Raw genomic sequence first — 15,552 nt, 5'->3', positions numbered from 1 at the left:
AAGTGTCTGGGTGAAATGAATACCTTTAAATGGCAGCAGTCAGAGGAGAGGGGAGAAGTTGATAAAACATTTCTACTTTTCTAAGTAAGAGAAAACAAAAATAAAATCCAGGAGCAGAGACAGATGGAAGAGACTAGGAGAAAGGGGGGACACTTGAAGGGTTGAGGTCCCCGAGGAATTGGGAAAGGGTGGCACCAAGAGCCTAGGGTGTGGGACTAGCCTTAAGCATGAGTAGGCACATCCCTTCCCCCCACACCAGCAGGAAGAGGGGGAACATGGAAGCTTCAGGTTGAGCAAGAAGTTCAGCTTCTTTATTTTTTGGTAACTTCAACTTTATCAACAAAATAAGCGGTAAGGCTATCAAATAAGATTAGCAAGGTTTTATGTTGGGGACATGAGAAAAGTGGAGAAAATAATACAGCAGCAGTCTTTAAAAAAATAAGTCAAGCTTTTCACCAATTCAGAGTATACCCCCCCCTCCCCCCAGTTAGTGGAATTGGTGGTGGTCTCTAATGACACCACATTTATGGACGGGCGGGACATACAAGAGGTTTAACTCCCTGTTCTCTGTTTTGGCATCCACTTCTTGATGTTCTCCTTCACCTAACCCACGTTACGCTGACATGATCTTTGACTTCCCACGGAGAAGTGTTCATTTTAACTGGCAGGCAAATGATATTACCCTCTGAAGGCCCATCATGCTAAATGACCATTAAACCATTACACTTAAGAACTGCCTCTCAAGATGGAGATTTCCAAGTGCTTCACACGGCATCACTGTTTAACTATCAGCATTTTATAGACAGGGAAATGTCATCGCCAAGCTCACATGAACTCCTCGGTTATAAACAAAACATCTGTGGCTGGTTAGCTCCCTTGGTTGGTTCATCCATGAAGTTAAATGACCAAAATCTTGGGTGGAACCCTTGTAAAGCTCTGTTAGGACGGCTCTCTTTATAAGCCATTTATTCACAGCTCCAGTTAGATGAGCCTTCTCCCAAAAGGAGGCCCTGATTCAGAGAGCGTGTGGCTGCCATCACCCCATCAATCAACCTCCCTCCTTTTCCCTTACCATGGCCCCTCCATGTTCACCAGGCTCTTCTCCTTTCAGGCTACCCTGCTTCTGTGCCTGTCCCCAAGTTCTTCCTTCCACCGTGTTATTTTGTTCCTACCCAACCCCTCTGCACTTCAAAGTTTGCCTCAACTTCACTGCAGTCCAATATTTTTCTCTGGTAACTCCAGTTTTCACGAGTGTCTATGCAGCTGAATGACCACCCTTGGAATTTACATTCTACTCTTTAGTTCACAATTATATTTGGTTTGACACATAAGCTGCTCAAGGGCAGCAAACACAGGTATGGCACAATATAATGCAAAAAGGAGATCTGTTTTCTATCTCAAGTGCAGTACTTCCTAGCTGGGTAATCTTGGATAAGGCATCTGATCTCTGTGGACATTCATTTCATCACGTGAAAGATGAAAAGCCATACAGTTGTAATTATCTGCCTGATACTTTTTAATCAGTTATCTCTTTAGTATCACTCAATAAACACTTGATGACTGATGGAGTCCTATTAATAGATAAATACAAATCCATAACCAGAGTGCAAAAAAATCATGCACATAAAACCCCCAACCCTATGGGCAATGTAAGCCCCCAGAAACAGTTCTTTTCCTTTCTCTTATATTCAGCCGTATTTTTCGAAGTTGTGAAATAGTGCTAATTGTGACACATTCACTTACATCTTTAACCGTTCAGTTGACAACTATCTTTAGAACACAACTTCTTATACTTGAACTTGCCTACATTGATGTATACCTATGTCCAAACAACCCTTACCAAGTGTTTGAAATAAAACCTTTTAATCACAGAAAAGCAATAAACAAAACATAAAGAAACCTTTTGCCATATGACGTGTTGAAAAGCAGCTGCCAAACTTCCAACTCCCTTAAGTCCTGCTAACTTGTTAAAGAGCAAAAAGAAGGCTAAGAGAAGATGGAAGCAGGTGAAAGGCCACAGGCTGGGAAGGTGGAGTGGCCCTGATGCAAGAGGTGTGTTCCTAGGTCCCACAGCATCAAAGCCCAAAATGCCCCTGGTGTGTTCCATAGGTCACACTCCTTTCTTCTCCCATAACGCACAGCTGAAGATACGTTTTCTGAGCCTTGAGGCACTGACTCTCTTGACTTGGGCCCAGTTCTCTTTGGGAAACCATTACTGTACCGTGAGGGAGACATAAGGTCTCTGTAGTGTTAAGGCATACAAGCTAAGCAGAGATTCACAGGACAACTTGCCTGCTTTTATTGATCCAGTTCAGAGGCTAGCAAACCACAACCTGCGGGACAAATCCAGCAATTTTTTTTTTTTAAATTCCAGCCTTTATCTGGGGGAAAAATATCATGACACCTGAAAATGTAGACTTCAGCTTTCAGTATCCGTAAATAAAGCCTTAGTGGGCACACCATACTCACTTCATTACATTTTGTTGAGGGCAGCTTTACTTCTATAATGGCAGAATTGAGTAACTGTGACAGAAACCATATGGCCTACAGTATTTACTTTCTGGATATTTACTTTCTGGAAAAGTTTTCAAACATCTGATATAAACTCCTAAATCCCCCACCCCCAACACAGAGCATATAAAGCACATGTTTTAGATTTTAATATCTTTGCATATTTCACCCTGGGAACCCTTAATGATTTAGCAAAGCACACTGATATCAGCTGAATTTAGAATTTTGTAGGACATGCTAACCTAGAAAGATTTAGAATTCTAAATCCCACTTAGAGTTGCCAGAATACAGCAATTTGAGACCAAAATCCTCCCAAGTGAGAGAGCTGCTTTAGAGTTTTCTGTTTAACTTCCACGTGAGTACAATAACAGCATGGCAAGGTCATTCTAATGTGTATTTACTAAAACTGTATGAGAGTTGAAAGACAGACTTTTTCTTACACCACGAGGCTCTAAGACAAAATTCCACCCCTCGATACTCAACCTCACTTTATCTGTAGTAACTCACGTTCCACCCCAAACAGGCAAACTGTCCAACCCCCAGAACCTTGTTTCAGGAGATACTTCAATAGGAAATAGGACGGCAACATCAATTATCTTTTCTCTGAGTTCTTCCTGCCAAGAAACTATTGTCATGGTTCAAACCAACTGGAATACATATTCCAAAACCCAGATAAGGCCAGTTACAAAGGGAATCACTCAACACGGCTGCTAACAAGAGTATTAGGAGCTTAAATGGGGTAAATCTGAACATACCTCCTGTCTGTAGGTCCTGAGAACAAGTGTCTAGATGAGAAGGATGGGTGACAGTCTCTTTACGGTGATAGTCAGGACCCTGCAATAAAAATAATCTTCATTTAGCAGTCTTAAATAGCACGATGCAGAAAAATAAATGTAAAATACATTTGATTATTTAGAGTCTTTGCCTGGCCTCATGACACCTCCTTTCCATGATGTGACGTGTTTTTTTCTTTTCACAATGAGGAGGAAACACCAAGCTCCTTTGCTAAATCTTGATCCAACCTGGAACATCTCCACTGAAGTTGCGATCGTTGAGAGGAAACCAAGTGAGTGCATAAAGCCTGTCTGTGCTAAGCTTTGCATTAACTGGGCTCAGGTGTGAGCTTGGTACTTTACTGTGCAAAAGAACTCTCAAAGTTGATGGACAGTGATTGTAATGGTGCATCTACCATGATAGGTCTTTGACTCGATAGCAAATTGAAAGCAGATTCAATAGGAGTTCTGCTAAAATCCAAACCAATGAAGATTGAAAAAAAACAAGGACACATCTTGTGATCTTCTTGGGTTCTTCATTTTTTACGTGATAAAATAAGTCCTAGGGTCTACTGAGAAATACTTCTCATTATATTGCCTTGCCCATCTTAAGGAAATATGTCGAGGGCTTTAATCCTAGCTTTCCCTCAAAAAATAAATCCTCATCTTCCAAATTGTCTTTTATTCGGAGAACATAATTTGGTTTTCTTAATTTCTGCCTGGCAGGGAAGCTAAATAACTCCTCTCTGGATTAGCCCAGATGCCCCTATCTGCCTAGGGGAGGAGGGTGGGAATGCTCAGATTACATCTTCACAGTAAGATCCCTCCAAAGAAACAGTCAAATGCAAATCTCTGCATTTTTTTATTTATTTATGATGGAACTACATGGTCCTACAACCACCTGCCAAGCAAGGTCCCCAGCCATTTAACACAGTGGGACTCTGCGTGTCTTCTTGAATGTACTTGTGCTCCCATTATATCTGGGGCCGGCCGTTCTATGAGAGTATCTTCCAGGTGCTGCCAATTACCTCTCCCGACATCATTTTCTGGGGGAATATTAAATTCAGTTCCTTTTATCCTGTGCCCAAGGCCAACAATGAAGCAGTTGATCTCCATAATTCAAACATGTCTGATACCTTAGATTCAATTGCCCAGTTTAAGACAGGCATTTAATGAAGAACTGGCGAATGAGAAGTTTAATGGCTAAAGTGAAGACACTCCATCTTACAGATCTCTTCTTACTTATGTGGAATCATCAGCCAGGGTTATTGATTTGCATTTACTGACTGGGCTTTCTATTGTTTTCAGATGTTGTATCCCCAGTCTGTGCCTGCAGGCGATTAGTTTTCAGGGCTGTCCTAAAAAAAGCCCAAGCCTTCCCTACTTAATGAAAAAGCTGAAGCATTCACAGGAGCCTAGAGAATCCAACACATTTCAGAAAGTGCAAAAGCATTTCACTGATTGTTTTTATTTTACAATAATAAAAATCTACAGAGAAATAATTAAAATCTTAAAAAATGAAACATGAATCCCTCTTTACAAAAAACAGCATTATTGAGTTATAGTTTACAGATATAAATTTATATGTGTATATATGCATATATATACACATATAAATTTGCATGTATATATGCATATATATACATATACATTTATAATTTACATGGAATTCCCCTATTTGAATGTACAATGTAATGATTTTTGGCAAACTTACATAGTTGTTCAGCCATCTCCACTACCTAGAGCATTTCCATTATCCCAAAGAGAAACCTCAAGCTCATTTATAGTTACAACTACCAGCCCTGGTCAACACTAACCTACTCTATCTCTATAGATTTGCCTTTATGGAAATTCCATATTAATATAATCATAAAATATGTGGTCTATGTGCCTGGCTTCTTTCACTTAGCATATTATTTTGAGGTTCATCCATGCTATAGCATGCATCAGTATTTCATTCCTTTTTATTGCAAAACAGCATTCATTGAACAGCTATATTATAATTTGTTTACCCATTCACCAGTTCATGGACATTTGTTTTGTTTCAACTATTATGAATAATGCTGCTATGAACATTTGTGTACAAGCCTTTATGTGGACATATTTTCATATCTTTTGGGTAGATTCCTAGAAGTAGAATTTCTGGATCATATGGTAAATCTATGTGTAACATTTTTTAAAAATGCCAAACGTTTTTCCAAAGTGGCTGTTCCCTCTTATAATTCCACCAGCAATGTATGAGGGTCCTGGTTTCTCCACATCCTGTCCAACACTTGTTATTGCTTATCTTTTTTACTATAGCCATACATGGTTCACTCTAAACGTTGAAATAAGAGTGATTTCAAATTTGTACCACAAATATAAAAATACACCTAACATTTGTCGAGGGCCTACTTTGTGTAATGTTCTTTAAATATATTATTGTTAGCCCATCATAAACACAATGACATATCATCCATAGTTTACAAATAAAGAAATGAGGCTCATAAAGGTTAAACATTTGCCCTTGGAATCCCAGCAAGCAGGTGGCAGGATCTGAATTCTATGCCAGATGTGTGTGATACTAAACTAAATATAAGAGTTATTCATGCAGAAGTGAAGACATATTTGAAACATAAGCATGGGTTTCATCTTATTAATCATGGCCAAGGCACTTCTGTTAATGTCATCAAAAAGAGGGATCAACAAACAGTAAACTCATCTGTTTCAAAAAACTACAGATTATTTTTTTGAAGAAACTGTACTGACAAAATGAAGAGTTTTAGAAGTTCTAGAAAATAATTTCACCTTGAAATTTTCTCTTCAAATGACAAATCCCACAGTTGTAGTTTTGATTGAAGATTTAACTAGCAAGATATTTATGACAATCAAAACTCAAAAGAAACATGCTTCATAGCCATGAAATTGCTGAATGGTTTTTATTAACTGTACTGAGTCATTTGCTACTGTCTAAAGATGTGAATCCTGACAACTGCTGTTCATGTTTGAGTGCTCAAAACACATTTATTGCTGGTTTCTGGCATCTCGTCTGCGATCGAAAAGTATTGATGTTTCATCTGGCTCACATTCCATTACAAATATGCTGCTGGCAGAGTGGTGGTGGCTGATATCAGTGGATGCAACTGCTCCAGCTCAAAATCGGTACCTTACTCGTCTCTGTCCATACCTCTTGTTCTACCCACTCTCCTACCACCACTCATGACTCCAACTCTATCTGATCTGTTCACTGTCATTCAAAAGGACACCCTGCTCTCTCAAAGACTTGTTCTTTTCTGTCTTGGAGATGCTCTCTGAACACTGACTAGAAATGCTCAGCATTTAAGAACTGGTACCTTTATTCCCTTTGGATTCAATATTTACCTGGCTGACCTAGATGTTTTGCTAATGAATACCTGTTTCTCTGTTTTATTTTAGACTATGTGGTGAGGTAGATTGTTGCTACTTAAAGTATAGTCCACAGACAGGCAACAACATCAGCATCCCCTAGGAACCTGCTAGAAATACAGAATTTCACACCTCGACCCTGACCAACTGATCAGAATCAGATTTTAACAATCTGCCCAGGCGATTCTTAACTTTAGCTAGATCCTCAGCTTGAGCTGGTATGGACTCCATGTCTAACCCCCAGACCCAGAACCTCACATTACCCAGCTGAAAATCTGCCCTCACCAGGAATAAGAGCAGGAACATGTATCGTTCAGAAAGCACTTCCTCTTGCCTTCATAGGTTTCTTCTCTCTGCCTCCAAACATAAGAAAGCCACTCTCTTCAACAACAAAACTCTCCTGACCTTGTCACCCTGTGAGGAAGGGTGCACTATTGTTCACGTTTGTCTGCTTCCTCTCCCAGCAGGAGTATTAAACAGACCCATCCTGTTAAACTCAGATTTGCTTATATGACTTGCTTTGTCCAATGAAATATAAGCAAAGGTGGTAAGGGTCATTTTTAAGTAGAAGTTTTAAGAGTCAGTTGATGCCTTGCCCCCCCCTCCAGCCTTTCTCTCTCATCACAAGACTGGCAATGACCCAGATGGAGGAGGCACTGTCAGCTTGAGTCCAGAGAGCAGACAACACAGGGCAGAATCTAAGGCGACCTAGGGAGGGAAAGTAGACGTGCTGTTGAAATCTACAGACATTTGAGGTCAGTTTGTTACAGCATACTTTAGCAAAAGCTGAGAGATATACCTTGAATCACTATAGTTTATCCCTTATCCAATTAAAGAAAAAACAAACAAACCACACCTAGAGAAAGGAGTCTTAGAGGCACACTTACATTTGAAATCTCTATTGGAATGTCCCCTCCTCCTCTGCCAACTCTAGCAATATTTTTAAAATTCTTCTTCTTCTGATTTCCAGATTCCTCCAGGTCTATTTTTATTTCGTTAGAGCAGGGATCAGCAAATTTATTCTGTAAATGTCCAGATAATAAACATTAAACATTTTGGGCTTTGCAGGCCATATGGTCTCTAGCAACTACTCAGCTCCACTGAGATAGCATGAAAGTACTCAGAAACTTTATAAATAAGTGGGTGTGGCTGTGGTCTAGTAAAACTTTCCTGGTCTAAGGTTCAAAATTTATAGGTTATTCTTAACTTGTCCCACAGTCTAATCCCGTCTAAACTAACCAGGGATTAAAGACTAACAAAACCACAGAAATTTCAGCTCAAGGGATAACGGGCATTTTTCAACCCTATAATTTTATAGATAAGGAAACTGTTACCCAAACAAACTAAAAAGTCACACCAAAAAATAATGTGGTGAAGGCCTGGAGTGGGGTGGGAGCAGGGTAGAGGGGGGCTAAAGGGAGGGAAATGGGCGACATCTGTAATATTGTCATCAATAATAAAATAAAAACAGAAGTCTAGTTAATGTTATGCATACCCTGATATCTTCAATTTACCTTGAAATGCATCAAAAAAAAAAAAAGATGGATTGATGAATAGGTAAAGAGATAAGTATCTATCGATAGGTAAAGCAAGGATAATAAAATGTTAATTGTAGAATATGGGTGGTGGCTATGTGGATATGCACTGTAAAATTCTTTTAACCTCTCTGTATATTTGAAATATTTCACAATAAAATGTTGGGGGGAAGGTAAAGTATACCAAAGCTAAAGTCTATATGCCTGAGACATAATCAATTGATTTGTGAAGTATAATTCCACTTGATAAATATCCCATGAGAATTTATCTAACTGAGTTTGAAAAACTGATCTAAGTAAGACCTTGAGAAATCAGCTCAAATACTTTCATGTTCATTCAATAAATACTTTTTGAGCCACTGCTATAATGTTAGGTACCGGGACACCTTGGTAAAAAGAAAGATGCTGAACTTGCAGTCTAAAGAAAGACAAAAAACAGCCAATCCTCGGTGATTTTAAAATTTTCTAACAAATATTGTCTGTACCACCTGTTAGACACTTAATGTTTACCATGTTGTGTTTGAGCCTCACGTCCTCCATGGAGATTGTAAGCACCTTAAAACACAGGGGTCCATGCACTGGCCTCAGGGTTTTATGTATGTCATACCCAATTGCCGTGCTTAAGATGGCTCCCAAGCCTAGTGCTGAAGAGCTGTCTATTGGTCTTAAGTGCAAGAAGGCTGTGATGTTCCTTACAGAAAATGTATGGGTGTTAGATAAGCTTCATTCAAGCATGAGTGATAGTGCTATTGGCATGAGTTCAATATAATGACTCAACAATACCTATTAGATAAGGCATCTTGGAACAGAAACAATCATAAAATAAGACTATGTATTGATCAGTCGACAAAAATGTTGTGAACAGAAGACCAAAAACCTAACCCTGTATGTCCCCTACGGCTAACTGTTCAGTATTCACTAATTTAGGGTTCTAGGTGTCTCTATAGACCATAACTATCATGAACAATGATAATTAACTGTATATCAAATCAACTTTACACATTATCAGAAAGTCCTATGACCAGCAGCTTCTTGAGAGCCATTATCAGCTCTCCCACATGCACTCTTACTTCATCCATGAACAGGTAAGGCATGTAGCCAGAAAGACTGGTTTGGGGGGATATAGGCAGGATGAAGTAGATCTCACAAGGCAACAAAGCTCAGGACATGCCTTTCCTGAGTGGGGAGCAAGGAGAAATCACATCATCAACATCAAATCAATTATTTCTTGTGCTTTGGGTGGTCATAAGGCATAGACCGATATACCAAGATACAAACACAATTTATGATGATCTTAACGGTCACACTAAAGCTGGATTTTTTTTTTTTAAGTAACTCTCGAGGACACCCTGAAGTAAGAGACAATCCATCATGGAAACAGATGGGATATAGAATGTGCTGCTGTGTTGCAATTTGTAAAGGGGGTATGGATACAGCAGAACTCATTATGCTGAAAAGCAGAGGCACTGCAAGCAGCAAAAACCCTGTGGTCAGCCACGGCTGTACACTGAAGGACACATGTACCACTCCTGAGGCAGAGGCAAGACCCAAAGTGACAGAGACACCATCCCAGTTCATTTGCAGATGCTCAGCCCCAACAAGAAGAAGCATTAAGTAGTACTTGACCCAAATGGAGAAATCAATAGGTTTGAGAATGTTCTAGTCATGGGCCAACAGCAATCACCTCTACTTGTAAAGAACAAATTTTAAAACGGAGTTTTTGAGTTTGATGGGTTAGAGACCTACAGCCCAGAAGGGCAGAGATTTATTGATACTATATATTTGAAAGCAAAACTACAATCCTGAGGCCTTGGAGATAGCCTTAAAATTCCCTCTGAATTTACCAGGGCAGAGTAGCCCAAATGCAGGGCAAGTGGCTATGGGGAACCCAATGTATTTGCACATTGGCCAAGTTTGTATCCCAAGGGTGACATACTGCCTTGCTATTCAAAGTGTGGTCCATAGACCAGCAGCAGGACGTCACCTGGGGGCTTGTTGGAAATGCAGCTTCCACTTCATTGCACTGAATCAGAGCTTGTGTTTTAACAAGCCACCCAGGTGACTCACACTTGAAAGCCGTAGCAGCAGTAGGCTACACTGAGGGAGATCAACCGCCTGGAGTCTGGCATGAGAACTGAAAGTCCGGGCTGTGGGAAGCCTCTCATCCTAAGGCAACCCGGACCGTTAGTCACCTATTTATCCCAATACCACAGCCGCAGGACGTTCTCAGTGGGAAGAATTGAGATTCACAGCCTCTGAGGGATCGTTGCACCCTGAAACAATTTCCCAGGCTTGCTTTTGGAGGCACATTTGGTTTTGTGTAGACCCCACATAAGGAAAGCAGAACAAGGCCAGAATTCATAAGACAAACTGAGACTTTAACAAACAATCTTCCTCCACACCCAATCCTTTTGCTCCAGGACATTAACTGCCCAAAGGATTTTGAAACTGAACAGAAAGAGACCAGGAGACGTGCTCCAGGAGCCCAGAACCATGCTATGGGATTGGTTACATCATCACCAGACCTTTCAAAGCCAGGGTCAGCTGCCCCAGTGCCATGGTTCTTAGCCTTTAGTTATGTCAGAATCACCTGCAGGGCTTGTACACACAGACTGCAGGGTCTCACCCTCTGACTAGCTGATTGAGGAGGTCTGGCATGGGGGGACTACATTTTGCATTCCTAGCATGTTCCCACAAGATGCTGATGCTGAGGCTGGGATCACACTTTGTGAACTACTAACTGTTCTAAAGGCTCCCAGCTTCTCCATTCTGGGAAAAATGGCTCCCTTTATTCCATGCCCTGTTCTCCAACAAACCAAGCCCCAACAACAAAGCAATGAAGTACTTTGCTACTCAGAGGTGGTTCCAGGCCAGCAGCATTCAAATCACCTGGGAGCTTGTTAGGAATGCAGACTCCCAGGCCCCCCACAGACCCACTGAATCAGACTCCGTATTTTACCCAAAGGCCCCAGTGACTCGCTTGCACAGTAAAGTTGGAGGAGCATGCACATAGGGACTGTCAGAGGTTGTTAAACCTGCATCCTGTGTATAAATACAACTGCTTAATCTCCCCTGAGCCTGTATTCCAAGCTCTGCTCTCCCTTTTATTTATATATTTTAATTTTAACCACAAAAGATGAAGAAAGCTCATTTTCTCACAGCTCTGCAGATTCATTGGCCCAATGGATGAAGCAGCTTCCCTTCAGCAGCAACAAGAGAAAGCTCTATCGCTGATGGTGAAGAGCAGGTGCACTGGCTCCAGGGACATAGGTCTGCTCTCTCCAGGGAAGCAGCCACTCAGGGGAAGTCACCACGGTCTCCTTAGGACACCTGGTGCAGCCAGTGCCTCAGAATCCCTGCTTTGCAGGTTCCTGCAGCCTCCGAATGGGGGGCAGCATTTGTTGGCTGTGGTTCCTAGGAAGGTTTCACTCCTCCCCGTGTGTCTTACTAAAAAGCAGCGCATTCCCTTCTGCAAACAGGCAAGGCTGCCATCACACTTTCTACCTCCACATTAGTGTTGCCAGTACATAAGGCCACATACCCCGTGATTTCTTCTTTGGGTTCCCTGAACTAGATACCAATTCTCCTGCAAAAGTTAAAAAAGTATCGTGGTGCCTCGGTTTTTTAATGTGATCCGTTCCGGAAGCCCGTTCGAGTTCGGAAACATCCCAAACCCAAGGGACCAGCAGCCAACAGCCAGGCCTCAGGATCTTGCCCTCAGCGGAAGCCGTGTGGCAGGTTTGACTTCTGAGGCGTGTTTGAGAACCGAAGCATTGACTTTCGGGTTTAGGGCATTCGTAACCCGAAATGTTCAGCAACAGAGACGTTGGAAAACCGAGGCACCACTGCAATAGCTAATACCTATGAAGCACAAGTTACGTCCCAGATAGTGTCTTCAGCACTTAACATCTACTATCTTATTTACACCACACAACCACCCAGTAGGTAGCTGCTAATATGTTTCACAGATTAGGGGGCTGTGACAGAGTGGCTAATTAGCTTGCCCAAAGTCACCCAACAAGCAAATTCCAGGGCCAGCCCACAAATAAGAAAGACGTTAAACCATCACTCTTGTCGTATCCTTTCTCTCCATAAAATTATAGCTTTTTTAGGAAAAAAAACCTGTAATAATGGAAAGGGTGCCACACCCAGGAAGGATCCTGCTGCACTGGATAGAATGTCCCTTTGAACCGGTGAGCCTCTCGGCTTCCTCCTGTGGTCGGCAGGGTAGGGAAAAGCTCTGTGCCTCTGCCCGAGGTTTTGTATAAGTCTGTGCCTGTGCGTGTAAACTGTAAAAGCACAGGATGAAGTCAGTGATCAAAGGGAAGATAATCACCCAAAATAATTCCTTAATTCTCACAACATCCTTGTGAAATACAGGAAATTGAGCTGGGATTAATCGTTGGCAACTGTCATTCAGAATGTGACTTGCCGAGACTCTATTCCTGCTCTTCAGGTGGGTGGAGGGGGGCTTTCTGCTGCAGAAACTTGACTCTCAAGAGGGGGAGGGAATGTCAAACCTTGCTAGGGAGCTGCAGGAGAAAGAGCCAGAAGGAAGAGGGCAGTTCCTCTGTGCACAGCAGTAATGGTGAATGGATGATCACCCAACTGGGCGCCCAGCGAGGTTGCATTTCCCAGCCTCCTTTGTAGTTAAGCATGGCTATGTGAATCTGTTTTTGACTGAATGTGAAGTGAGCAGACGTCATGCTCGCTCCTCCAATTCTACCCCATAAATACCTCCCATACGTGACCCTCTCTCTCTCGTCACATCTGCCAACTGGTTGCAAATACCCAGGGTAACTAGGAAACCATACATGGAAGCTGGCAGAGCCCATGTCAGCCTGGGACCCTGAATGACTGTGTGGACCTACTGCTCCTCTTCAGTCCAGGTATGTTATAATTACACTGTTACATACTTAATATATAAAATTAAATTGTTTAAGCCACTGAGATGTAGTAATTTGTCTGTTACCACAGCTGGTATTAGCCAAACTACTACTATACTGATCAACATCCCTTTTATCCCTAAATCTGTTGTATGCTAAGTTAAATATGTCACTCAGATTGTTGCAAATTCTCAGGAATAAAGATTCCATCTACGTTAGAAAGAAAAAAATATCCTTAAAAGGATTAGGGGACATTTTATTCTTAAATGTGTGCCAATCTGATTATTTTCCTCCTGACTCCCACCTGAGGTCAGCCATGCTGGCTAAATAAGAGTTTTGATTGCTGGACAGAAGATCGGAAAGAAAAATTTGCAGTAAAGGAGAAGTTTGCTAAGAGGAAGACAAAGACATTTGTCATTCTGAGTTCATCAGATTTCCAGGCTAAAACAGCTATACAGTAAGGTAGGATGGCTCCAAAAGAAGTCTTCTGATGACATTTTTGCCAAGACTGGTCATGGGAGGAGAGAGAAAGAAGAGTGTTAGAGGGTTAAATCACTGGGGAGGCAGATTCCAGATCTCAAGGGTCCTGGGACCTTGGTGTGAACTTTAGTGAAATACCCTCTGGGTATAGGTGGACAAAACTTGATCCAAATGTGTTTATCACAATTTTACAGATCAGGGAAGTCCCATATTTGATTTGTCCAAGGTCATGCAGTACAATTCATTCCTCAAACCTTCGAGAACCTACAGTTTCCCATTTTCCACAGTGCTCAAGACAGTGAGCTCTCTCTCCATTTCATCTTTCTCTGGGTAATACCAGATTATTTTCCTCCTGACTCCCACCTGAGGTCAGCCATGCTGGCTAAATAAGAGTTTTGATTGCTGGACAGAAGATCGGAAAGAAAAATTTGCAGTAAAGGAGAAGTTTGCTAAGAGGAAGACAAAGACAAAGACATTCAGGTTCCTTCCTCCTGAAAACACCCTATGGCAGCCTATGAACCAGCAACTAAGAAATTTGAAACCCTGAAACCAATGAGACATTTTGAGACCTAGCCCAATTAGTCACAGAGGTGGGAAAATATGACCCTGACACAGTGCCCTTGTACCTACTCCTTTGTCCCTTATAAGCAAGAATGACTATCACCAAAAGAACTGTGGCACCAGCCTCGCCAGGAAGGGTAAAGAAAGAAGAAAGGCAGCTCCCTGGTCTTTGTTCTGGCTGCACGCATTTGACAGGCTTTCAGAACCTCAGCAGTTCTCCTGGCAGGAACAGCAGTGAGCAAACCCCTCCTCCCCATTGGACATGGGTAATGCCTCCTGGCAAAGACCTTAAGCACATCCATCTCTCTCCAGGCCCTTCTAGGGCTGCTGTGCGTCTGCAGAACAGATGGGAGAGTCTGCTTGTCTGACTGTTGGCTGTTTTATTTCACTCAATAAACATTTATTGAGGCTCTACTTGTGCCAGGCCCTATGCTGAGGGATGTTCCATTGGTGTGTGTGGAGGTGCGTGTGCATGGATCTGTCCCAGGGTCCAGATGCTGAGAGAATATCTTGAGTGCGTCTGTCCCCCAAGACATCACCAAAACAACAGGTGAATGGTGCAAAGGAATGAATAACCAATAGTACAGTGGGTAGACTTTGTAGGAAAAAAAAAATGGTGTGGTCCATCTCAGTGCCTCTCAAACTTAGCTGTGCACACAATCACCTAGAGACCTTATGAAAAGGCAGGTTACGATTCAGCAGGTCCAGGTTTGGACCCAAGATTCTGCATTTCTAACAAGCTCCTAGTTGATGCTGATGCTGCTGGTCTGAGGACCGCATTTAGAGTAGTCAGAGGCTCACCTTATTTTCATGCTGCTCTGATATGTTACTCTGCTGTTGTGCTGGCAGGTAGGAAGTAGATATTTGATTCAAATCTACCTGTGCCCATGAAGGAAATGAGCGTATGGAGCTATCTTTATAATGAGTCTATGACCTGCCAGGTACTTTGCCTATTTGAATTCAACAAATTTTCACAGGTAGGTGCTGTTACATCTCTTTTACAGGTGAGAAAAAAATTCAGAGCAATGAAGTGACTTGTTTGTGGTCCCACAGCTAGTAAGTAGTCAAGGTAAAGATTTGAAATTAAGTCTCTCTATGTTTTCAAATCCCTGTTTTAGCCACTCCCCTAAGTGGTCCTCTTATCCCTTTAGGTCGACTTCTATCTGGAAATAGGCTGTTTGAAATGCCATAGATTTAGAAATGGGAGTTGCCTTCACTTGGGTCTTAAAACCCAGTAAATTCTAATATGTGATTCTCTGCTTAGCAGCTTTGCTTAATTAATCCAATTTTTAAAAACACAGCTACTATTAAAACCTCTAGGTGGTAAAAAACACACACACCACCACCAAATTAGCTGATTTTCCCCTTCTGACAATGACTGGACAGCAACGAACAGGTATCAGTATGTGGAAGGTGATGGAT

General features: G+C 41.7%; 1 protein-coding gene across 2 annotated transcripts in view; it reads right to left on the bottom strand.

The window, feature by feature from the left end:
- The window catches only part of RARB (retinoic acid receptor beta), a 571,444-nt gene that overhangs the window by 542,687 nt on the left and 13,205 nt on the right, over positions 1-15,552 (bottom strand). Inside the window, exons 2-3 of one of the 2 annotated variants that reach the window (XM_081159689.1) lie at positions 7,556-7,690; positions 3,267-3,345 (exon numbers count right to left, since the gene is read on the bottom strand). The gene's annotated coding sequence lies outside the window, so the exon portion shown is untranslated. The remainder of the gene's footprint in view (positions 1-3,266; positions 3,346-7,555; positions 7,691-15,552) is intronic. The other variant, XM_081159688.1, reaches the window with a different exon arrangement.

This window comes from Miniopterus schreibersii (genome assembly GCF_964146895.1).
Source record: "Miniopterus schreibersii genome assembly, chromosome: 15".
NCBI classification, from domain to species: Eukaryota; Metazoa; Chordata; class Mammalia; order Chiroptera; family Miniopteridae; genus Miniopterus; species Miniopterus schreibersii.
This window is presented reverse-complemented; position numbering and strand designations above follow the sequence as displayed.